This window comes from Ammospiza caudacuta, chromosome 4, assembly GCF_027887145.1.
Source record: "Ammospiza caudacuta isolate bAmmCau1 chromosome 4, bAmmCau1.pri, whole genome shotgun sequence".
Lineage (NCBI taxonomy): Eukaryota > Metazoa > Chordata > Aves > Passeriformes > Passerellidae > Ammospiza > Ammospiza caudacuta.
The window spans coordinates 31,403,024-31,428,241 of NC_080596.1; positions in this window are offsets into that span (position 1 = coordinate 31,403,024).

Consider the following 25,218-nt stretch of genomic DNA (forward strand, 5'->3'; position numbering starts at 1 on the left):
TTTTCTTATAGTTTTCCCCCTTTTGAATTACATCCTCTGACAAATGCTATGCTTAGAGGGTAATAACCTAGCAATAATTCCTCAGAATATAGAGTTTAGAGTGAATTACAAACTGAGCCTACATCACCAGTGTTATTGAAGGAACTGAAAACATTCAGTTTCATGAAAACATCATATTTACATATCTAAACAAAACCACTTTGATTAAGCTGCTGTTTTCCCTCAGTGCTGAGGAGGTGGTCCCATTAAATGTTTTGCCCATTTTGAGCATGCAGGGACACTTCTAAATGCAAATCTAAACTTTCTGCAGGTAAGCACAGTATACACTGCTGTAGGTTGTCCACTGAGATAAAGGAGTCACTGAGTTTTTCGGTTTCTTAAGCTGATATTTGTCAAATATTTGTCACAAATATGCAACAAAAATTCTCTGGGAATTTTATGAAGTTAGGTTTCCTCCACAAAATACAAGGACTCTCTGCAGATTGTTTTCCCCCTGAAGAACTCTGTCCTAAACATTTCTGGCTGCCTCTGATAATGGTTGGGCTTTTATCCTCGTGTCACTCGTAATTATTCTGATGTTTTCTGTTATTTTGATAGTGTTGATATAAAACCTCTGAGCTAGTTGTTATTCTGGATAAGATTTACCACTCTGCGCTTGTTTGACTCCCACTTTAGGCCACACATTGGAGATTAATCAGCTCATTCTATTCCAGGGAAAAAGAAATGTATTTTGAATTCTGAACGTCTTTTGACGTATTTTTTACTTTTTCTATCAATATTTGTCTCATCCATTCTGCAACAAAAAATCATCATCATGTAACAGGTCAGTTTCTGGCTAAGAAAAATCCAGAGTGCTTTCTATAAGATATTTGTTTGATGGAGCTTTCATAAAGAAATATTAGCAGTGTTTTGATTGAACTAGCTGGAAAGATTTTTTGGAGGGGAAAGATGCTTGCTATTCTTTATATTAGGACAAAGAATCACTTATAATATTTCTTATTTCTTGTGAAAATACATATTTTCTGTCAGGGCCTACTAGAATAGCCACCACTTTCCCCTGCTAGTCTCTGCCTGTGATACTCATCTTCCTGAGTGTGAAAGGAGTAATGGAATTCTGCATTCCAGCTGCGAGGGCGGGCATCAGTAACTGAGTGAGAGAGCAGCTGATGGGGCTCAGTTTTTCATTCAGAGGAGGAGCAGCTCTTGAAAGGATTGAGAATTAGGCCTGGCTGCAGCTCAACAGTTTTGGGAAGAGCAGATTCAGCCAAGAGGAAGTGAAGGATGAGTGGTCTTGATGATTTAATGGGGCAGATGGTTTATTGTTTTGAAATAAACCACACTACAGACTGCCATGTTTTAACTCATGCTTAAAACTGGTGATTTTTTAGGGACACGACTGTAGTTCTTGTTGGCCTGTTTCAGTAGCAGCATTTAGGTTTATATCAAATGACTGACAACCCCTTAAAATACACATTAGGTATTCAATCGATAACCTAACGTTTGGTTATCAATTATTTGAGATAAAATCAGCACAGTCCATCAAACATTTTTGAAGTGATTCATGAAAACTAACCTGCTTTGGCCACCACCTAATTTAGTAGTACTGCTCTCTATGGTATTGCCATTAGAGGTGGATGGGCCTCCACAGAAAAACTAAAACTGCAGATTTTGTGTTCTGGGCTTCAATAGATGGTCCCACTTCAAAGTATTTTAACCTTTTCTTGGATGAAACTAAACTAAATTCAACACTAAAGTAATTGTGCAGAAATGTGTTGGCCTTTGAGGGGAGATGCTTGCTAGTCTCTATTTCTTATTTCTTGTTTCTTGTGGTCTTCTAGATACCCAAATTATTTTTGAGATGTTTTTTACTTGTGACATGGAAGAACAAGAATCCTAGTAGCTGCTATCTATTTATTCTAACCTCTGCAATGCAAACATTGGATAGTTTTATTTCAGATCCCATAAAGAGGTTATAAATAAAAATGATTGACAGAAGAGATTTGGATCTATTGATTTTCAGCATCAGGCTGGCCAGACACAGTATCTATGTAAATTTTGGGGAGCACTAATGAATTTCAGGCTGCTTTTGAGTTTGGATTGCATAATACATTTCCCATCTCTGTTTGCTGAAGAATTTTTCTTTAGATTCTGTAAACTAGGGCAATAAACTGCGCTTTCAGAGGTAATAATACAGTGCAGAGAGCTTCTTTCATCAAAGCTTAATGACCTGATTTGTTAATGGTTTTGGCTACTTAGATGGACGAAATTATGCTAAAATCTCATTTTGTAAGCTGCTGTGTTTTGCTTTCTCTTCAGACACAAGGAATTTTCTCTGTCATAAGAGGCTAATCCTCTCAAAGAGAAATCCATGCCCTGGAGAGGGGCTGGACCTTTCTCCTCAGCAAATACATTTGCAACTGCAGAAGTGGCAAACCTGAAAAACTGATGCCATGAGAGATAGAGGATTTTAGGCTTTCAGGTTGGAAAAATTAAATTAATTAGTTAAATTAATGAGATATCTCTGAAATGACCTTAATATAGTGCAGAATCCAAGGAAGGAAAGAAAATGTGTGGCCAGAACCAGTGCCAAGTACAGAGGAACAATCATTGCCATCTACAGCTAATGATACTCTCCACACTGAGTTTTACTCTATTTTATAGAGTAAATATATATATATTTATTTGTATATATATACAAATAAACATATATATTTACTCTACAATATATAAAAATATATTTATATAAATACATATATTTATATGAATAAATAGAAATATATATTTTTTATCTATTTTATTTACTGTGCTGCTTTGTCTGGAGTAGCATTAATTTTCTTCACAGTGGCTAACATGAAACCAAAACACCCACTTAATCCATTATTTGATTGTGGGGTCCAGCTTTGTTGATGCAAAATATTTTACTGTGTCTCTCAGAAGATTTACCTGTTGGTAATACAGAACATCATGGCCCTTCAGGATTCTGTTTAATTACTCAAAGTAAATTATGCTCTATGCTTTATTTATTAAATATGGTTCTTATTAGCTCATGTGTCCCAAAGGCAATACAATTTTTGCAATTGAAAAAGGAATGATGTTACAGTGTTTTCTTCATTTTAACAGCAGATTTGTTGACAAAAAGTGCTTCCTCTACTAGAGGAAAAAAGGAAAAAAATATAAATTAGCATTTCAGGCATGTGTATGCAAACACAAAATGTGTCTAGATCAAGAAAACTTAGTTTTGAATATAGTCATAGCTTTTGGTCTACTTTTACAGGCCCCAATTGTACATAAAATATTTAATTAAAATCTACCTATATTTCAATCAAGTGCCATTTAAAAATTGCTAATTCGATGTGTCATTCTGACAAATTAGATATACTAAAAGAAACAGTGGATCTTGTTTCTAAATTAGCATCTTGCCTTCAGAGACTATGTCAATTTTTAAGAAGTATAATCAAAACATTTTTTAAAAAAAAATTCTCACATGCCATAGATAACATCTACAACTATTTCCTAATGAAGTAGAGAAGAAATGAGATGTGTATGAATGATATATAAAGACTTTGATGGTTGGTTTCTCCCCAAAATATATTGAAGAAATGAATGCTAGAGAATTACAGCAGATTTATTCACCGTTAAGCCTTAATATAAACCCTGTTGTGCACTCAGAAAGTTCTTCCAGCTTCTATTTTCCAAAATTTTGGTTATCTTAGAGCAGTAGAGGCTCTGTATTGTATAAGCTTGGCACTTCCTTTGCTTTCCTCCTTTGGGGTTCATAGTTCTGTCAGAACCTGCTATTCAAATATAAAATCTTATTGAAACATTTGTGAAAGTTTGTCTGAAAAATCATGACATGAAGATAACAAAAGACAGTAAGGACAGGAGATTATGGGGTAAATAAACAACCCTGGTAAGGGGAGATGAGTTTCTGGAGAAGGAGTTGAAGAAACATTGGATAAGGGTGAAGCCACAAAGTCATTTTGGTCTGGAGTGCTGACAAGGACAGGTGAAAAAGAGAGAGAAGAAGCAGTGGCCAGACACTGTGAGGCTTATCAGAGAAATTTCTGGGGGTCTGAACACCAAGCAGGGGATTTCTGAGGGGTACGAAATTGGCAACGGAGCTGTGGGAGATTAAGGGATGCTTGTGCTGAGAGACATGACAGAGATTTAAAGCAGGCATTTTTCTACCCTACATGTAATTAGCTTATGGAAATTATTGCCATGAAATACCAGGAAAGTAAAGAGCTTAGTGGGATTAGGTGCCTGCACAGGTAATGAGAGCACAGGCAGTTAGTTACATTAGATAGGATAAAATTAATTAGCCTTAAAGCTCCTCATATCTGGAGGAATGAAGCAAAAAGTAATGGTAAGGGCTAAGGAAAGGAAAGACGCCTAGAGATTATTTTGGAGTTTTGAAAATTCTGAATTTTGAAGTCTAGCCTGCTCCTGGATTAATGTAAATCCTAAATTCTAGGCAGACCAGATAGATGGTCTAATGATCACATCTAATGTCAGACTCATGGAGGTTATCAGAAGGGGTAATGATGATGGCCTGAAGTTGATAACGCTGCATTGCTAATCAATTTTTCACTTTTCTGGTTGATCTAACAGTTCTTCAAGGTATCGAAAAGCAATAAATGTTATTTATAGACTTGATTTCAAGAACAAAACCCTTAAGAATAGGAGACTGGAAAACATTACTTTGGACTCACATAGTTTAATAGAACTGATTTTGAAGAATGACTACGGAAAATAAACATGATTTTGATGGATCTAGGCATATTGTGACTATGCTAATAACATTGGAAACACAGGGTCATTTGGTCAATTAAACTGTTCAGACAGTTTTAAGAATCTTAGTCCAGTTCACTCATAATTTATTCTCCATCTATCTCTGCCATTAAACTTAATGGTTTTGCTTCTTTCAGCTGACAGTACTCCAAAGCTTTCTACCAAAAATTCTGCTTTGTTCTTTCAGGCTGTGCAAATATAACTCATTTACCTCCTGCAGTAACATTCCTCCTCTTGACTCTTGTTTATTGTGGTTTCTAACACATTCTTGAAAAGGCAATGTACTCCTGGCTTGCTAAATGGTGCATTGGATGTTGGATTGGGTGTGTGGTTGACAGAAGCATTCAGTAAATGGATTGTCTGCAGTAATAATAATAATAATAATAAAATATTTTAATTTTCCCTTACAAAAAATATTTGTTTTTCAAAAGAATACACATAAGCATTTTTCAATAAGTACCATTAAATGCTTTAAATGCTCTAGCCTTAGAGCTCAGAAATAGAAACTTTGTTTTCCCCTTTGTATTTGTACTTTTTCATTCCATAAAAATGTCTTCTTTCATTAGTAAGAACCAGGAGACCACAGTGTTTATTAGAAACTGCTGTCATGAAGACAAATTCCCCAAAGATTTAAGTCTCCAAACTGGAATATAACTGATATTTTGCCAAAAAAGGAAAAAAGTAGTAAAGAAGGATGGAAAGTAGTATTTGGAATATCCTTACTCAAAAGGTTATTTGTCAAAGGTTATTTGTCAAAGGTTATAGAGATGTTCTATCTTTGTAATCAGCCTCTTACAAGTGTGCAACAATACTAGCAGCAATATTTTTTAAATTTTGTATTAGTGAAGTAGGGAAATGGTTGTGACTCAGACTGTTAAGTTAGGGAAGTAAAATTCTGTTGGTGTGATGGACACAACAAATGCATGCATGCCAGATCTGTGTGTGCGTTTGTATTTCTCAGCCATGCATGTCCATTGCAGATCCTTTTTCTTTGCAGTACCTACAAAAAAAAAAACCAAACCCACCTGTTCAGACCTGAACAATAGCAATCTGTGCTCTGTATCACAATATTTAAGTGTGGTAGTTCCCAGTGTTTTCCTCTGTAAATCTGCCATTCTTCATAGGGTACCTAGCAACTGGAACTGCTGCCTTCAGAAAGGTTGGTTTGTGCTGGTCACACATCACTGTCAGGAAATTGGGATTTCTGACTGCCACTTGAGCAAGAGGTTGTAAAATTCCTCTTTAGAGAGAAATGTAATCCAGCATAGCGTGCTTTGGGCTGTTTGGGATACAGCACAAAATGCCATGCTCCTACTGTGCATTCCTGTGTTTATTAATTCTTGACCTCAGCAACTTTATTGCCAGGATCATTGATATGCCTTGTTTTTCACTAGTTTCCCTATTTCTTTAGCATTCATTGTTAGGTTTTGTTACAAATATTGAAGCTGTACCCAGTCACTACTGAAACCAGTAACAATATTTGTTTTGGTATACTTGTTTGGATGAGTAAGAGAGGAAGGAAATTAATTTTTTGGAACTTCTAACTTGATCAAAAACTCCTATTCATCTGTCCCAAGTTTCTTATTCTTGCAGCTATGAGGACAAATCCCATTCCCTTTTCCTTTCCCTGTAAAAATCTCTCTTTTGGCTACCAGTTTTCTTGAAGTCACTGAAATGGATTTTCAGCTTGAACATACTGAAGTCTGGTAAAGGACAGATGCCTTGCTGTTCCTATTTAAAGTAAAAGCTTTCACTAATTGTATTACACTAAAATAATTTTGTTCCCACAGCAGAGTTCAGAACCTAGTACAAACTCCTTGTCCTTAAGGAGTTCATTGTTTTGACTCCAGTGCAAAAATAATCCATTGCAGAAAGAGGTTTTCACAAAAGAATTTCCAAAGTGGTAGGGAGGAGAGGATGGGGTTTTAAAAAAGCTCTTAATGGATTTAGAAGTGGAAATCCTATCGGAACTTGAAAGGAAGTTTGACTTTTATACCTACTATTACTAATTGCTCTTAAAACAGAAGAGCTACTTTTAATAAAACTCTTTTCTAAGCAGTTCTTGATGTGAGCAGCATATGGTGTTTCATGCTTCTGCAAGCTGAAATTTCCATTTATAAAACCTTAAAGTAATTACATTACAAACAGTTAACAATTACTGTAACTTTGAAAATGCAACAGATTTTGGGTTATACCTGATTTGGGAAACTCTCTTTTTCCTACAGTTAGATTAAAATGATTCAAACTTTGAGTTTGGAATTCATTTATTGTATCAACCTTTGAACAGATAACTGGTAGAAATTTCAAGATGTTCCAAAATAGGATTTTACAAATGTCAGTTACAATTATAAGAATTAAAAGTTGACAAGAGATTCAGAAATTGCTAATTCATAGGAGATGGTTGCATCAAACTTATCTTGTTTTACAAGTACAGATATGTGCTAACAAGTAAATAATTATAAATACTATTTTGAAATGAATACACGTTTTAGCACAAAACTAGCTTGATTTTCTAAATTCTTTAATATTTTGGCGTAATGTGCATAGACTTGTATTTACCTACTTATACATAAATATATATTTTGATTGTAGTTCCAGTGAATCTTTATGGAAATATTTAAAACTTCTTTTTGATCTCTATAGTAATGCATTACAGAAATTTCCACTTTCAATGGATAAAATAGGTTCATGCACACTCCACCATGAGGAAAAGCATTCACAGGCAACATCAGCAATCATATTTTGATGCAATTCTGGGCCACTTTTCTCCTCTGTGTCACTCACATCACCCATCCCATTAACACCGGCTCAATCTTCTCCCCAGCAGTCATCAATCATCAGCAATCAGTCAGACACTTGATAATTAACAGAGAGAGGGGGGGAAAAAAATCCAAGGCTGAAATTATTTTTTGATGGTGGCTTCATGCATAAGCTCAGACAGCAAAGGGAAAGGTTTAATGAGAGCTTCATTGCCTGTACACCTGTAAAACAAACCCATCAGAGTGGAATCGAGCAGCACATGGAACACAGGGACTTTGCCCATGATTGTTGTGTCCTTTGCTTGAATTGCAGCTCAGGGACTGTGGCACAAAAGGGGAACTGAAGTTGGTTGAAGTCTTGAAGCAGAGCATGAGGAGAAGATGCTGGAGGATCGCTCTGAAGCCTGCTGTTGTGAGGCACCTCTGTGGTCCTTGTAGTGTCAATATTGTCAAAGAAAGGATGCATCACTGGAAAAGGTCTTTGTTAGCACTGTTCTTCACTGTCTGGAGTTGTTCTGGGCTGGATGAGTGTGCAGAAAATTCAAGACAAATATTTGTAAATATCCCCACTCTGAGTGGGCTGAGTGAGGGCTACCAAAAAGATCACTGCCAACTGTTGATTTACTGAACTCACTCTGATAAAATTAGTATCTGAGTTAATCATGCTTTGAGTTGACCCAATATTTTCACTGATAGAATGGTTTTAAGTTTAGCTCATTTGATAACTTACAAAAACAGAGAAAATGAAACCAAGATGTACTATAGAGGCGAAAAGCTGCTTAGAAACCTGTTGTTAGGATACTTCCTTTCCTTCATTCAAAGTAAATATTCTGTTTATTTTGAGGTCAGTTCAATTTCTGATGTCCCATGGTATTGCTGAGGGTAAATATATGAAGATTGACTCTGTGTACATCACTTCTGTATGAGGTGTGAAAAGGAGTGCAGAATTTCTCAGGGACATTCTCTTGAATGCTGATGTTAGTGCTCCTTGTTCTTGTTAACTCATCAATTTGTCTTCAGGGCAGTGTATTGCATGCAAAATAAACATCTTTGTATATAAAGAGATCACTCTTGGCACCTCACTCCTCACCCTTTCCTATTCAGAAGTTTCTGTCATGACTTTCCCACCACTTTGCCTTTCAGTATAGGGTACTCATAATCTTTGTTTTGCAACTATTTTTTAAATTTTCATTTCTGCTGCATTTCTTGACTAAACAAAGGAGTTCAATAAGGGAAGTTTTAATGAAAAACAACTCCAACTGGTTAAAAGTAGGCATTCAGCCATTTGTTTGTCCTTTTCTTCATTTTCTGCTCAGTAAAAGTGAATTACATGCTTGCTAGAACTCCAGGGAGCATTATGAAAAGTAGAGAATAATCTAGAGTAATTAGAAAGTTACCAATGTAGGGTCACAAATGTAGACAGAGGAAAACAAGGAAAAGAATTTCCCATGCATAAGAGGCCTCTATTTAGAAATCTGAAAAACAGGTATGGAATAATGTCAGGAAGTCAGGATTCCTAAGTGTATAGAACTCAGTGAATGGGTTAAATATGGTGCTGGTGTACCTCAATTTGAAGTATTTTTATTTTTTATAAAGCTGCATCTGATCATCTGCACTTTTATAACATACATAAGTAGAAAATTGTTTACATATTAAAAAAATAATAGTTTTAAATATTTGAAGTACACAATGAATATATCCCTCATGAAACATGAACCAGTTGAAACTGAAATTGGTTTTCATTACTTATTTCATCTTTTATTTTAGGTTGCAAAGCACACCAGCCTTCCTTGCTCTTGCTTTCCCACTCCTTTTTCTCCTCCTGCCTCTCTCCTCCCCTTTAGCATGTGAGCTGCAGATAAAAACAGCAGAGTGGAATCCAGGAAAACAAACTGACCCATTTCCCATGCATATTTCATGTATTTGCCTAATTTCCTGCAGTGCTGATTTAATTAGGTAATTATTCCACCCTCTTATGACCAGTGAATATCCTCATCATCACTAAGCCAATATAAAAAAAACCAAACCAACAAACAGAAAAACAAATCTCAATGAGGTTTTTGGTGGCAATGGGTCACATGAGAGATTTTAAGTGCTGGAAATGAAAATGAAGGTTTTATTGAATGGGTGTAGTATCCTAAGGGCACTCCCTAAGTTCTTCCCTGCCCCCAGCGGTTTGTTTTCAGAAGGGAAAGACTTTCCCATTTAAAAATTCATTTTCTGATACTGTTTGTTTCTTCCCAGCCTTAAATCAATGCCTTCATTCTTCCTTTCCAAAGGTATTGTCCTTATTTTATTTTATTAATTTAGCTTTGATTTTTAAATATATTCTTAATTCTGGAGCCTGATACACCAAATAGATGATGATGATGATGATAGTGCCCCTTTCCTGCTGATGCAACATTTTACAAAATATATTAAATCCATGATTTTCATCAAGGCCATAACCGGTTGGAAAGGAAAACTCCTGTTCATCCTCCCTATTCTTCAACCTCACAATCTCTCCCCAAAAGAAAAAGCTGTACTAAAATAAAAAAAAAGAGGATTAGAGCTCTGTTCAGCCTTTGGTAAGAAACTGAAGGTTTTGTGATGACCATGAAAATATCAGAGGAACATGCACATGTTTTTGTAAGGAGAGAACACAGCAATTTATGCTTGATTACGTTCCAGCTCAAATTAATTTATGGAAATAGAATATTTAATAGGAAAATTAGTGCTACCAGTAAGTCATGACATAGGTTATATTTCAGTTTCTTAAACCCCATGTAATGGCTTCTTAGAGATGTGACATACTATGATGAAACCTTTGACTTTCTATGCAGTAATTAATGTCAAATTTTTCTATCAGCATCATAGGGATTTATTCTCTCTTAAGCCTAATTAAGGGTTGAAAATATTTCCAGAGGGCTCAAAAGAATGCAATAAATATTGTGCACAATTTCTTGCTCATTTAAAAGGAACAGAACTTTACAGAACATTTAATTGCAGACTCTTCAGTGCTTTTTCAGGTAACAGCTAATAGCCACGAGTGGCCAAAGGTGCCAGAACTACTTGTGTGCTTCCAAAGGGATAACTTTAATTAGGAACAAGCTTTTCAAGGTCAATATCTTTATTCCAGGGCCTGACGGTGTGGCACACACAATGACTCCACCAAGGGGAAATGTGAGGGGGGTGATGTCTGATTCACCAAGCTGCTTTGTTAACTTCTGCAGGAGTTTGCAGGAATCAGGCTGGTGGGATTTGCCTCTTGCTGATGGGGGTTTTCTCCTCATTCTCTTCTCTCCTGTGCTCCATACAGCTGCCCTGGTCACTTGTAGGAAATAAAAATGTAATGGTTACTTTATTGTCAGAATTGACCCACTCAAGTAAATGACCAGTTCTGAGGTCCAAACCTTTATTTTGTTATCACACACTGCAAAGTTTGACCTCAGAAGTCTTTAGTTTAGAAAAATGAGGTCTCTTCAAGGCTTGGTGGTTGGTATTTGGTTTTGGGAGTGATATTTCCAGTGACAGGCCAGCTGGGAGGAGAAGGGATTTGTGTTTCTACTTTTCTATCAAATCCATTAATACAGCACTTGTGAACGATGCAATTTAAATGATCATACCTTACATTAATATTTTCAGAGCTGAAAAAATCCCTTCAGGCCATTATTTTACACATTACTTTCCTCAGACAAGGGGGTCACTTTCTCAAAGAGAAAACCCTCATGAACTTATTCAGTTTCTCCTGAAAATGTTCAAATGTTGGTGTTTTCTGCTTAGCACATCATCAAAGGTTGGAAACTCTTAATAAATGGCAAATTCTCTGCTGCTTTCTGTCCATGAATGCATGAAGTTACTTCCTCTCTCCAGTTTTTCTCCCATTTTCAGTTCCTTCCACAGATCTGACTGCTGCAGGTTGGGATCCCTTTTGGATCTGATTTTGCTCACCCTTTAGCTCTGTGGATCAACCAATTATGTTCTCGTGTGAGAATGCCAATGCTCAGTTTTCCAACAGCAGTGGCTTGAGACACTGTGACAATTCTATTTAGCTTATGGTAAATATTTCAGAAAGGAAAAAATATCCAAATCCCTTGCCTTGAAGCTTCATAAACTGTCACAGCAGATGCAGCTGTATAAAATGGATTTGAAATCCTCTTTTCTTTAAAATATTTTCTCTTCTGGCTTTACATTGTTCCCTTGTTGTTTAAAGCTGCTTTGGATTTCCAGCACCTCCCTTAAATATTAGGAAATCTTGGTACAAAACTAAACAATAGAGTGTAAAGGGCTTCTGTTTCCTTTTGAAGTGAAGATAGAGCTTGAAGTAGCCAGTGGGACCTCTTAAATCCTGCCTAATTACATTTTCCCTTAAGTGAGGATATATATAGCTCCTAGTCTGCAGAAAAGAGTCATAGGGCATTTTCAAAAAACCCTACTAAATTGTTAATTATCAGTACATCAACATTTTTACTTGGGATAGTTTCTCAGTTTGAACTTCCCACTGCAAAGTACAATTTGAGCAATGACTTATGGTCAGCTAAATGTCAAGCTGAATCTCATTAGTGATGAAGCAATCAGCTTTCTGATACAGATATTTCAGCACTGCATACCATAAATTTATTTGCATATTCAAATTTCTCCAACATGCGTGTGAAATTGCAATGTTCTGACATTTTATGGTTTTCTAAGAAGCAGTCCTTGAGGAGCTGCAAAAGGAGAATAATGGTAAATAGTGGTGACATTGCAGCAATAAAGAAAGAGTAAGCAAAATTAAGATTAACTACGAGGAGAACATAGAGCTATTGAAAGTAAATATATTGTATTTTTGAAAAGATTTAGTGTCACAAGAAGTTGTTGTAGGCAGGAAAGAAGTGGGATTTTTGGTGGTTTTCCAAATGAGGTGAGAATTTTCCCAAGAACTCTTTTAAGTCTGCTGGTCACTATGAAATCAATGGTAGAAAAAAATTAAACTGGTTTTTGATGTGCAGGATGAAAACTGTAGCAAAGTTGTCTGTGAATAATAAAGATAAATAGCAACTACTGAAGACGAAAAGCCCAGGGTTTCAGTATATTTGTCATTTAAACATTTTGAGGTAACCTCATCAAAGATCTCATGGAAATGAGCTACAAATCTCTCTGAAAGAGGTTTGGGTGATAACCAATGTCAGTGGTTCACTGAAAGTTGTCAGAAATGCTTGTGATGTGTTGCCTTTTTTGAATCACCTAAGAATTGAAAATTCATGCTTGTTTCTAGATGTTTTCAGCTGAAAATGGCTGGGATTTATTTTTGTTTCAAACAAAAAACAAGTTGGGGAAAAGAGTTGAGAAAAAATGGACTGGTTTGACTTTAGGATTTTAAAATGATGGTTGAAGGGTCAAATTATGAAAAAAAAGCGAATCCACAGTGTGGAACAGGGAACTGAAGATCACAGCTTGATGATTTTTGTTCTAACATATGTCTTCTTGTCCACTTGTCCACTGTCAGGAATAATATTACATGTGCAAAAAAAGTCCTTCAGAAAGCAAGAAGGCAACATTTTTGTTAGGATTGGTGTTACCTAGAACAAAAAATTGAGACAGAAGTTGTGTTAGGATTGGTGTTACCTAGAACAAAAAATTGAGGCAAAATTTGTGTTAGGATTGGTGTTACCTAGAACAAAAAATAGAGTCCATATAATGAAGCAGAAGGATCATTTGCCATGGTCAGTTGTATTTGCATCATCTCTGCTCCTTGCTTGGAGGAGTTTTAGAAGGTTCATGTTCCAGCACCATTCTATTAAAATTTGGAGAAGATTAAGATATTGCTCTATTTTTTTGGAAATTTGCAAGTGTTTCCAACTACTAAAGATGGCCTCAGAAGGAGACTATAGGAAGATCTTTGAAAATTCAACATATGGAGAACACATTGGGAAAATAAGAGGATGAAATTTTAGGAAACCAGTGATACAGGAAGATAATTTCACATTTAGTTCAGAGAGAAAAGAGAGGCACTGAAGGAAAACAGACTTGACAGGGTATGTGGGATTTAGGAAAAAATTGAATTTTGTGCAGAGTTTTGAGTGGATTTCCATGGTGTAGAGTGGAGGAGGTCAAGGCTGATGAGAAGATGGAAGTCTGCTGCAAACCAGACCAACCACGTGCTAATTTCATCTGTTCAGAAACAATAGAAAATCTTCCCTTTGGAAAATATTTGTAGGAAAATGAAGTGAGATAAGAATATCTTAGCGTTTTGAGGGCTTGGGAAAGGTTTGCATTGAAGGCAGTACCTGGGTCTGTGGTTTGAGTTACAGATGAGATGTGAATGGTATTTATAGAGACTGAAAAATTAATTAGGGCAGCAAGGTGGAAAATAGATGCTTAGATTTGTTCATCCTGAGTGTAGAGTTATACCTGGCAACTCTCAAAGGAGCATCAATATAAAATTTACAGTGGGAGACTCTTTTTGGTGTACAGGCAAAGTTTTGTGCAAATTATGTCAATGAAAATCCTATTTTTGTCGTTATTTTGCTGATTTTTGTTCCCTGGAAGGAGCAAAAATTGGCATTTATGGAGTTAATCACACAAGGCATGCCCACATTTTATCAGAGAGTCCAGTTTTGGCAATGGAATTTCCTTCCAATGAGAACATGTGGATGAGGGTGTTACTCATACTTCTTGATACTGTGCTTTGACTTTTGGATCCTGTTATATGCTTGAGATCAGAGCTATCTAAAACATTTTCAAACACAGTGAGAGATGGGAAAATACTGCACAAAATAACAACTAATTGTGAAAGTTAATGTAGAAAATACTAAAGAATAGCTGAGACTTCCATAAAGCCTTTTATATTTTTTTTTTCTGGATACCTACAGAGTAATTTGGCTATGCCAGTAACATGCTTTTCTTTGTTTTCTGGAAATTTAGGTTCATGAAGAGGTCTCATAGGACATACTGGAATGTCAGCTTGGAACAAAATAACTTCTGAACTTCAGGTAAAAATATAAGTTATGTTGATAATTTCATCAATGGGATGATGCCAGTTTGTTTTTCCTAGGACTCAAGACTATTAAAAACACAAAAAACACATTAAAAAGACAAAAACACATTATAAAAACCCTCTAGATCTTTGTTCAGATTACAAATGTGGTTATTTTTATAAATTTACTTTTATATTAAATGTTCCCAGTGTAAGAACTGCAACCAATCTGTTGAATTCTCAGGGATGATGCCCTGTGCTGTCACTGTCTTCAGGGACATGCTGTTGCTTCTGATGTTGTGGAGACAGAATGAAAGACACTGCTTTCATCTTGCCTCAAATAAGGAAAAAATTCAAATTCTGAGCTGACAGTTCTAGGCTTGCAGTGTATCTGTAACATTTCTGATTTCTCCTATATGTGTGTATATATATTTCAATTTCAATCATTTTGGGACAAGCGCTATGACAAAGTCAGATGTGCAAAGCTCTGAAAGAGATGAGGTATTTTTTAACAAGAAGGTGGATAATGGTAACTAATTACTTGATAGGAGCCCTTGTAGTGGTGCTGCATTTGTGTGACTGGGGTAATGCATTAGGTGCCAGCAAAAACCACCATTTTCACATTTTCTTGGGGCAAATTTAATACCTGCAGCTCTTTATTTTAATGCTGTAATTGGATTTTTGTTGATTTCCAAAGCAGACCAAGGCGGATTTTTCTTTTTAGAAAGTGCCTACTTTCAGGAAATGCTAAATGCAAACAAAACAATCTGTAAGGGTTTGGAATGTCCTGAAAAGAGGCAGCAGAGTAACCTCCTTGTCAGCATAAAGAGGCACATGATATCACCAGTGGTGGAAAAAAAGAGAGGATTGCACATCCACATCCTATCCGGGCAAACAGTGCACATTTCCTTCAGCTAAATTGTACATGACACCAACCTAAATCCAGAATTCCAGTGCTATGAATATGAATTTCCTCAGTGCTTGTAAACATCTTGGTACAATATTAGTGCCATGCAGCTGCAAAACACTTCAGAGATATGCTTGACAGCCTAATTAATGTAAGTTAGACCTGAATATGTTAAAGCCTAATGCTGAGCTAGAGTAATTGATTTGGCTGTAATTGGGCATCTGTTATTAAATGTAAAATGCTGGTGACTTTTGAATACCAGCTCTGCTGTATTTCTTCTTCTGGTGTTTTCCCAGGTTAAAAAAAATATAAAAAAGGATCAATCCCACAAGAATATTTTTTAGATTTTCTGAGCCACTGGCTCACAAGACCTGCTTGTGTACAATGAAATTAGTGGGGTCCCTTTCCAACACGTGTTAAATGTCATATTTCTATTTTTCTAAATGGCTTTAATTTGCTGCAGTTTGCATTGATGGCATTTAATTTTTTTTATACACAGGAACACTGTGATCCCTTTAATAATAGATATGTATGATAGTAATAGCATAGACCATGAACTTATTTGCACTTTGCATGTTCCGGATCTTAAAATCTGTGAGTTTAAAAGAATAAAAATGTATATTAATACCTTTGCATTAAAACCCGTGTACATTTTACTGTCATTCAGCTTATAGCTAAAGGCTGCACTCTTTTATTAAAGCCTTTTATATTTTATATGACATCCTAAGGGACCTTTATAGATGAAAAAAGGGTCAAACACAGGGATTTGATGAAACCCCCATTCATTGTGTGCTCTATCAGATTTTTTTTCCTTTTTTGCTCCTCTTTCAGCTGGGGCAAAGGCAGACCTTTTCATTTAAGGCAAGCTAATGACTGCTTCAGTTTCTGACTTGTAGTGCTCTAGGATGTTACAGCATTCCAGCTGCAAAACTGCAGATGCTTATTTACTTTGGGCTAAAAAATATAAAGATATAATGATAATTTACTAATTGAATGTCCAGTGTTGCATTTGATTTGAGATTTTTTTTTAAGACTAATGTTTTTTTTTTTAGTGTATATTTTGAAGGATGTATGTCCAGAGGTACAAACTGTTCTGGTGCTATGCATATAAATCAACAATTTCAGTTTTACTCTAGCAAAATTATTGAGCATAAAATTGACAGAACAGGCACATGACTGAGTTGGAAATGTTTCCTTACTTCTAAACTGAAATGCCTTGCTGATTTACCTTTTTGTGATTGATTAGAACCCCTTTTGAGTCTAGCTATCTGTCCAAAGTGTACTAAAATAATATGGATAGACAATGTAAAGTTGTGAAAGAACAATAGGCTGTGCAAGAAGTTGCCATAGACAAGGGTGTGTGTTAAAACTATGCTGATTCAACGAGAAAAACCTTTCAGGAAGGTAAATCCTTTCAGCATTACAAAATCCATTGAAACATTTCATTTGAGGAATCTGCCTCACCTGTTTGGAGGTGTTCAAGCACTGAAGGAAACAGCAAATGTATTTTCTTTATTTTTGCCTCTGCCATTGGTGAAGGGTCTGAGGAGCGTTGGGCTGACTCTCTACAATCATTTGTACATTTGAAATGTTGCTCATATTCTCAATGTTATGGGATTTTTGTATTCTGACCTTACTGAAATGCACTTACATAATGACATGTGAAGCAGTAGCATATGAAATAGTTTGGAATTACATTTATTTAGTTACTTTTGGTGACATTTAAAGTGTAATGCCTTTAGTCTTGAGCTTGAGAACATAGAAAACAAGGCAGACAGTATGCCAGTGGGCTTACAATCAACTCAAAAATATAAGGACTACATGTTTTTATTATTGCAGGCAACAGTTGGCATATTTGACATTAAAAAATCTGGGGTGTTTTTTGGTTTTTTGGTTTTTTTTTTTTCAGTTCTTGTTGGAATCCAAGAGATTCCAAATCAAATATAATGTTTTGGGATAACTCAAATAATTTTGTCTTGCTGCCCAAGTATAACTGATACCTGTTCCCCACATTTGTAATGCTGATAAGCTTGGTCTTAAAGAGGAAATGCACTGTTTTGCTCTGAAGTGGCTTAATCTGTGCAACTCCTTCTGGAGAGCCTTCTCAGTCTCTGAATCCGTGGCTGCTTCTCAGTGCTTCTTTGAAAGCTGGCTTTTATGACTGGAAGCTTCATGTGCACTTGCTCAAATTTGCATTTCTGGAAAATTACAGCCTAATTCTTCCACCTTGGATCAGGGGGCTGTGCTCATAATGGTAGGTGGGGGTAACCTGGGAGATCCACAGAAGGTATAAAGGTATTTTATGAAAATGATGTAAATTAGCCAATGAATTTCACATACAATGAAGTTTACAATTGTAAACTTCACATTTTTGTGTTGTTTGTTTATTGTTGGGAGAGTTTTGCATGTGTAAAGTTAAGTTCTCCACTGTGCTCCTTGTTCAGGTGGACACAGCTGATTTCTATGCATTTGCATGTATTGAAACTTACTGGGCTACATGCTGGTTTTCTATCATTTCATGTTAATTCAGATTTAATCTAGGAAAGAAAAACACTCAGACAATACAACAGGACTTTAATAAATGTGTGGATCATGCCTAGAATTTAAGAAAATGCAGCAAAGGTGACCTCTCAGGGTGTGAGCAGCTCTCTGTCCTCACCCCTCAGGCAGGAGTGTAAGAGGGGTGTGACAGAGCATTTTGGCTGTGCTTATTTGATATATTCCTCTAGGGGCTGTAGCCAGCTGGTTCCTGTTAGTGTCCTTCAGCCTCATCTAAATCACTTCAGGGTACAGAATGGTACAGAGACTTTCTTTTGGTAACTTTCCTCTCAGTCATTAGTGGGCCAAGAGTAACTCTGCAGGGCTGAAACAGCAAATTTAAGGTTTTTTTTTTTTGGTTTTGAAGATCTGGGAAGCTTGCCTAACATATTAAAGATGGACAGAAAGGTGATGAGTGTCCCTCTTGTAGGATTTTTTGTGTTGCATTGAAAGTAGAACTGTCTGAAGTGCTTTGGCCAGCAATGCTTTTACTCTGGTTGGAGTAACCAGCAAATTCAGACAAGAAGCTGAGGCTTTGCATGATCTACAATCCTCATCCTTTGAGTTTTCTAGAACTCATCTGTTGTTACTTTATTTATAATGATTCATTCCTGTATGAAAAAAAAAAAAAAAACGAAACCAAAAACCCACAAATTCTGAAGTGACTGCACTATTCTAATCTTACCCCTCACTGTATTTTCAATAAAAAATAAGTGTGGACAATTACAGCACTCATTACCCATCCTGCCCCTTACATAATCTTGTATTTTATGGTGTAGATCAAAAAGAGACGTTGCTTTTGGCTCAGGTGGATTTGATATCCCCCTAATTTATAGGAGCATTACTCAGGATAGCCTGACACAGCCCTGCAAATTGTTTCACACAGCATCACTTTCTCTTGGATCAGATATTTCTTTTCAATTTGCATGGAGAATACCTCATCTAAATTTATTGCTCTGGAGATAAGTGAGGCAGACATTATCATGACCATACTGGGTGCATGTCTCTGCCTACTGGTTTAGAGGGACCATAAATTAATTTGCCATTATTAATCCTATCTTGGGAGGCTGAATAGAATTTAATTCTAGTGAGTATTGCAAACAGTTTGCTGCATCAGGTTTACTTACAGGTTTATGGATACGTTATACAGTCTTGCATATAGCACAGAACAGCCTGCTTTGCCTGTCTTTACTCTTGGATTTGAGTAGCTTACTGTCAAATAAGAAAGACAAGCTGAAATATATATATATATATTGTCCTTCATGATAGTACCAGGCATCTCAGCAGAGAGCTTTTTCTTTGTCTTCAGTTCTGCTAGTGCTAAATTCTGCCAAAGATTTTTCTGCTTCATGGCTTTCTATTCCTCATCCCCCAGCTCAGCTTGGGCTGGACTCAAGTTCCAACCTGTAAATACCTTCTTGCCAGCCACATTTTGTACAATTCACGCTCTTCAAAATGCAGACATGTATGTGTTTGTATCTTCCTGGCATGCCTCCTTCCTCTTTTATGCTGTCTGCTCACTTCTTCCCCCATTTTTTTATCCAAGGAATGAGCAGCTTTTCTTCTTTTTGTCTCTTCACCCTTTCTCTCTTTGGTGCAACAGTCCAAAACCTAGTGGTAACAGCTGCCTCTTAATTTATGTTTCACTAACAAGTGTCTCTGAAATGTCATGAAATCTCTGTTTTCACAAAGCTCTCTCTATTAATATATATATTAAAATATATAATATATCTATTATATGTAAATATTATATATATAATATTTATCTAATATATTATGTTATGTTATGATATATTATATTACATATATTACAAATATTAAAATAATATCCAGTGGATATTATTTAAATATTTATAATGTAATATAATGTAATGTAAATGTAATATTATATTATATTATATTATATTATATTATATTATATTGTATTATATTGTATTATATTATATTGATTATAATATAATTATATATAATGTAGCACAATATTATTTTATTATATTATTATATTATTTGTTAATATATATTATTAATAATATAATATAGTACTAATGTAATAATGATATAATATAACGTAATAACGGAAATAGTAATATTAATTCTATTAATAGAATTAATATGTTCCAGTTTGGAACATTTTAATTCTCCAAGTGCCCTATAGCTTTATTTTGTAACTGTTCAAATTTTAATTAAATTTAAATGTTAATTAAATGCTGATTATTTTAGGACTTAGCCAGAAAACATAGCACTCTTAATGCCAAGCTTTTGGGCAGCATGGAGTCTTTCGATGGAGCCAAAATGATCCAGAGGTGAAAGTCAACCACCCAAAGCTCACAAAATTACAAGTGACTTTTTGCAGGGTCGATGCCTGAACTGGTTTTATATAACAAAATTTGTACAAGACATTTTCCACCAAAATTCAGGCAACTGAGCCCCTTTATTTTACCTTGAATTTGCAATATTTTGCCAATAACTGAAATTTTATGATCTGATATTTAATTTTTTCAACTGATGGTTAAACATCTGCTTAATATTCTAAAAAACATTTTTAATTACCAATAATTTCAAATTAGATCCAGTAAATTTTTTTAAATTTATATTCCTTCTTGTTCCATAGCTTCTCTGTTTTATTATTTACTCTCATTTGAAATGGAATTGCTTTTCACTGCTTCTCTTTATCAAATTACCTAAAAATATTTTGCATGATAAACATGGATTCACTTTCTATGTCTTTAATTTGTAGAACAACTGCTTTTATTGACTTTTAAGATACAATTTAAAAGGCAGACTTGTAGGCAGATGTGTCTGTTCGAAAGAATTCCCAGAAACTGATGGGTCCCTTCCAACTTCCAATATTTTATGATTCTATGATATTTTATCTTTTTATGTTTGTTCTTGGTTGCTACTTACACATACATTGATTGAGGGATGCTCAAATAAGCTTGGCCACATTAGGTGTTGCACATGAGGGGTTTTGTCCAGGGGAATTTTGGCTTAATTTTTTTCTCCCCTATAGTATGAGAGGATTATTTTCCCCTTTCTCTGCTTTCCTTATCTTTTAGTTGATAGTTTAACATTAGGCAGATGGATTGTCTGTCAGTGGTTTTAGACACTTTGAGAGTATTTTGTTCTATTCCCATCCTGGATTTATATATTCAGCTTTGATCTCCATTACATACTTATACATTTGCCTAAGGAATGTTTGAGGGTTTTTTATGGTCTGCCACTGTTTTAGGGTCTTGCAGTTTGCTTTTACAAGAAGATAGCAGCAGAAGTTTAATTCAGTATTAAAAAGCTCATGTACTGAAATTCCAACTGCTTTAAGGTACAACTTGCATTAATCATAAAAAACAGAACTTGGGATAAAAAGGTGTGGTGTAAATATTTCCTGGCAATTCTTTTAGATAGATATATCAAAGATTGATAAGCAGCAAGGACATGAATGAGTTATGTAGATCATCTAAGTAACAATATAGTCATGTTTTTAGCATGTCCCATAAATATTATTAGAGAAAAGAACCTTATTAACAATGGATTTAGAGATTGTTGTTGTTGTTGCTATTTTGCTATCTAGGAAATTGCTGGTAGATGGATCTCCTTAGTAACATGAATCTATTCATTCTAGTCTCAGAGGGTGAAAACAATTTTAATTCACTAATTTCAAGAGAACCTTTGAAACAATCTTAACAAAACTTTTCTACAAATGACAATATAACAGTTAATAAGATCTGGTATTTGGTGCCAACTATGCTTGAAAGAGAACATGGCTTATACAGCATGAGCTCTGGCATGGTTTTAACCTTGTGCTGTATAAAATAATTTATTTTATAAACTGCAGCTCCATGAGGATCCCTTGGACACTGGGCGGGGGCAGGTCCACAGAAACTGCAGACACTTTTAGGCAGCAGTCTGGTTTTCCTTGATCTTGGAACATTTCTCACTCTTGCTCTTTACTAAAAAGATGAATTTCTTATGTTTCAAGCTGTAGTGTCTAAAACCTAACTGACCATACCTTATACACAGGGAAGAATAATCTGGTGTAATTTTGAGTCTGTAATTTCACTTCTGCCTTGCATCTCTAACACATTTTGACGTGCTTCCCTTCTCAGGTTGTTCACTTTCCACTCTGAGATTGCTGCAGTTATTTCAATGAGCAGAATTTTGCATCTTCCAGTGAAGCAGTAACTACGAACCAGCCCTAAATAGATGATAATGTGCTCTGTTGATGTCCTTGACACCACAGAGTGAACAGTACATGGCAAACACTAAATTTCTTATGTGCCTCCCAATTGTGTGGGCACTCGGGATGGATGCAGGTAGAAAAAGTACCATTGAAGGATTTTGAAGTTACAAAACTAAGATTATGGAAAAAATCTTATGTGAGTCACTGAAGTATTCATGAAGAACCCCATGGGAGCCCTTCCTTGATGAACATTGCCCTGGAGGTGCATAAATGGAGAGAAATAATACCTAAAACTTTGATTGGTTGCTCCATATGGTAAAACAATGACATTGCTGCTGAGTTATTTGAAAGGAGGATCAGAACTTGCATTATTTTACTGAAATAATTGTATGACCCACTGGAAAAGCTGTGGCCAAAACTGAAGAGCCTTATTCTGATCTCCCAAGTGTGAGTGCAGCAGCAGGTGCTGGATTTCACGCTTGACCTGCATTTTCCCTGCTTCTTCAGTGCAGGAAAGAAAACAGAAATCTCTTTGAGAACTGGATATTCCATCAGATAGTTCTCTTGGGAAAGGTTGATCTGACCATTGTCTTGTTGCCTTTTATTGGTTTGCCTGCTGCTTTCCAGATATTCTTCACAATAACACAAAGGGAACACATTATAGCATAAAGCAGATCCTGTATTGGATCAAGAGCAGCCTTAAAACTCTGAGAATTTGAAGGTGGGTTAAAGCTGCCAACCTCTTCTTTCCCACCTTGCACATAACACCTCTCCATCTACACAAACTATAAAACTTGTTCCCCAAGTGTTTGAGCTTTAGTTTGTTATAGTGAAATTTATATGCCTTTGAATTATCTAAGGCACATTTTAGGACTGAAAGCTTTTTTATTATCTACGTGTTCTAAAGGTGGCAAATCTCTATTTTTCTATCCAAAAAAAGTCACAATTTAAATTGCTCTACACCCACTGTAATGCTTTCCTGAGTAATTTCTAATAAAGGTCAGGTTTATGAGATGATATGCTATTATTGGATGGTTTCTAGCTGTTTTGTGTGCTTTATACATTTGACAGCTGAAGAAGCAGCAATTCATTTACACAGAAAACGCTTCCCCACAAGCCCCCCAGAACATGCCCACAGCCATAGACAGAAGTGTGTTGGTGGATCAATAATGTTTCAGTGTCAGTGCCTCTGAAATGTATGTGCTCTTGAGCACTGATTCCTAAGTGAAACAAAAGGCATTTTATGGCTAGTAGGGGACTGGAATTTATTTCTCAGTAATGTCTCAATAATGTCTTGCTTTCTGCACACCGTAGTCGGGGTGAATTTTGACATCAAATAGGGCAGCTAATGGACAGGTGATGTCTTGGTGGAAACACATTTGCGGAAATTCACAAACACAAGGAAAGTACGTGCCCCTGGCACACTGAACACCATTTTCCTTAACAGGGTTCACCATTTGTTCATTAGGAGTACACCGGGACAAGGTAAATTACACTTCAGAAGGATTCATATATCTGTGGGAGCTTTGTGCTGCTGAGACATGGAACCCTGCACCACCAGCTCCTTTAGAGTTGGGGCAGTGTCGTAGGAAGGGGACCAGGACACCAGCTGCTTCATCACAGGTCCAGTTTATTGAAGAAAGCATCAAACATTTATACAGCAAATAATAAGCTTATGAATATTCTGTAAGCCAAGCAATCTATTGGTTAAACTATACCATAAACTCTTCCTCATTCCTTAGGGGTTACATCTCTCTTTTCTCATGTCTTTTTCACTATTTGTTATCATACTACAGCTAGGCCCAAGGACACGCTATCAGCAGGTGCAGAACTTGGAATTAGCCGCGGCTTTGTACAATTCCATTCTCTAGTCACCTGAATTTCCCAACAGGGCAGCTGCTGTCTGTAAGTTCTTCTGCATTCTTTGGTGTAGACATCTGCTAGGAGTGCAGATTTAGTTATTTTCTAAGGTCTTTCTTGGCCCATTACAAGCAGATTACAGGCCCGTGACTCTTATTTGTGACGGTGTTCACAGGGGTTTTCAAATGAGGGAAGAGGCGAGAATGTTGACTCCATATTTCAGAAGGCTTGATTTATTATTTTATCATATATATTACATTAAAACTATACTAAAAGAATAGAAGAAAAAGTTCTCATCAGAAGGCTAGCTAAGAATAGAATAAGAAGGAATGATAACAAAGGTTTGTGGCTCGGCTCTCTGTCCGAGCCAGCTGACTGTGATTGGCCATTAATTACAAACATCCAACATGGGCCAATCACAGATGCACCTGTTGCATTCCACAGCAGCAGATAATCAATGTTTGCATTTTGTCCCTGAGGCCGCCCAGCTTCTCAGGAGGAAAAAAATCCCAAGAAAATGATTTTCATAAAAAGATGTCTTACTGAAGAGTTTCAGTTTAATCTTGCTCTTCAGATGAAAGCAAATGAAAAATTTCATAGGTTTCATTTATAATCAAAGTTTCTGAGTGTTTTCTTTTTTTTTTTTTTTTGTGTTGACATTTGGGTACTTGTAAACAAAGTACAGTGGAGGGCTGAAGCAAGTGGAAGTATGGTGTGACACATGCAGTATCTTCCTGCATTAGCCATTAGATTATCTGTGTTTACAGTAACATGGAAAGGTCAGCTGAATCAATTGTACCTTTGTATATAGATTTCAAACGTGTATCCTTAGATGTGCTTCTTAGTGACATTTCTGTTGAGAGTGTGAGACCCAGACAGCTCTTCTTATCTCCTTTGTGTATTGAAAGCTACTTTTAATTTTGTTTTTTGTGTTGATGCTGGTTGGCAAGATGCTGCTTCCTTGTATACTCTGATGTTTCTGGCTTATTGCATTCCCTGGGAGTGAAACACAATCTTTACAGGACCCAGTCTAGAATCAGAATGCCCCCAAAGGCTTCCTAATCACCAGGTGTCCTATAACCCAGGCTTTCCTTACAAAGAATTTAAATAATAGTTTTAAAAGTTTGCAATATGCTTTTATGAGCTCCTGCTGTACTCCTGAGGGATGAAGCAAGGCTTCAGGGGAGGTAAATTTGTCAAGCAAAACCTGTGAAAAAACTCTGCAATGATTTAAGGGGAAGTGTATACATAC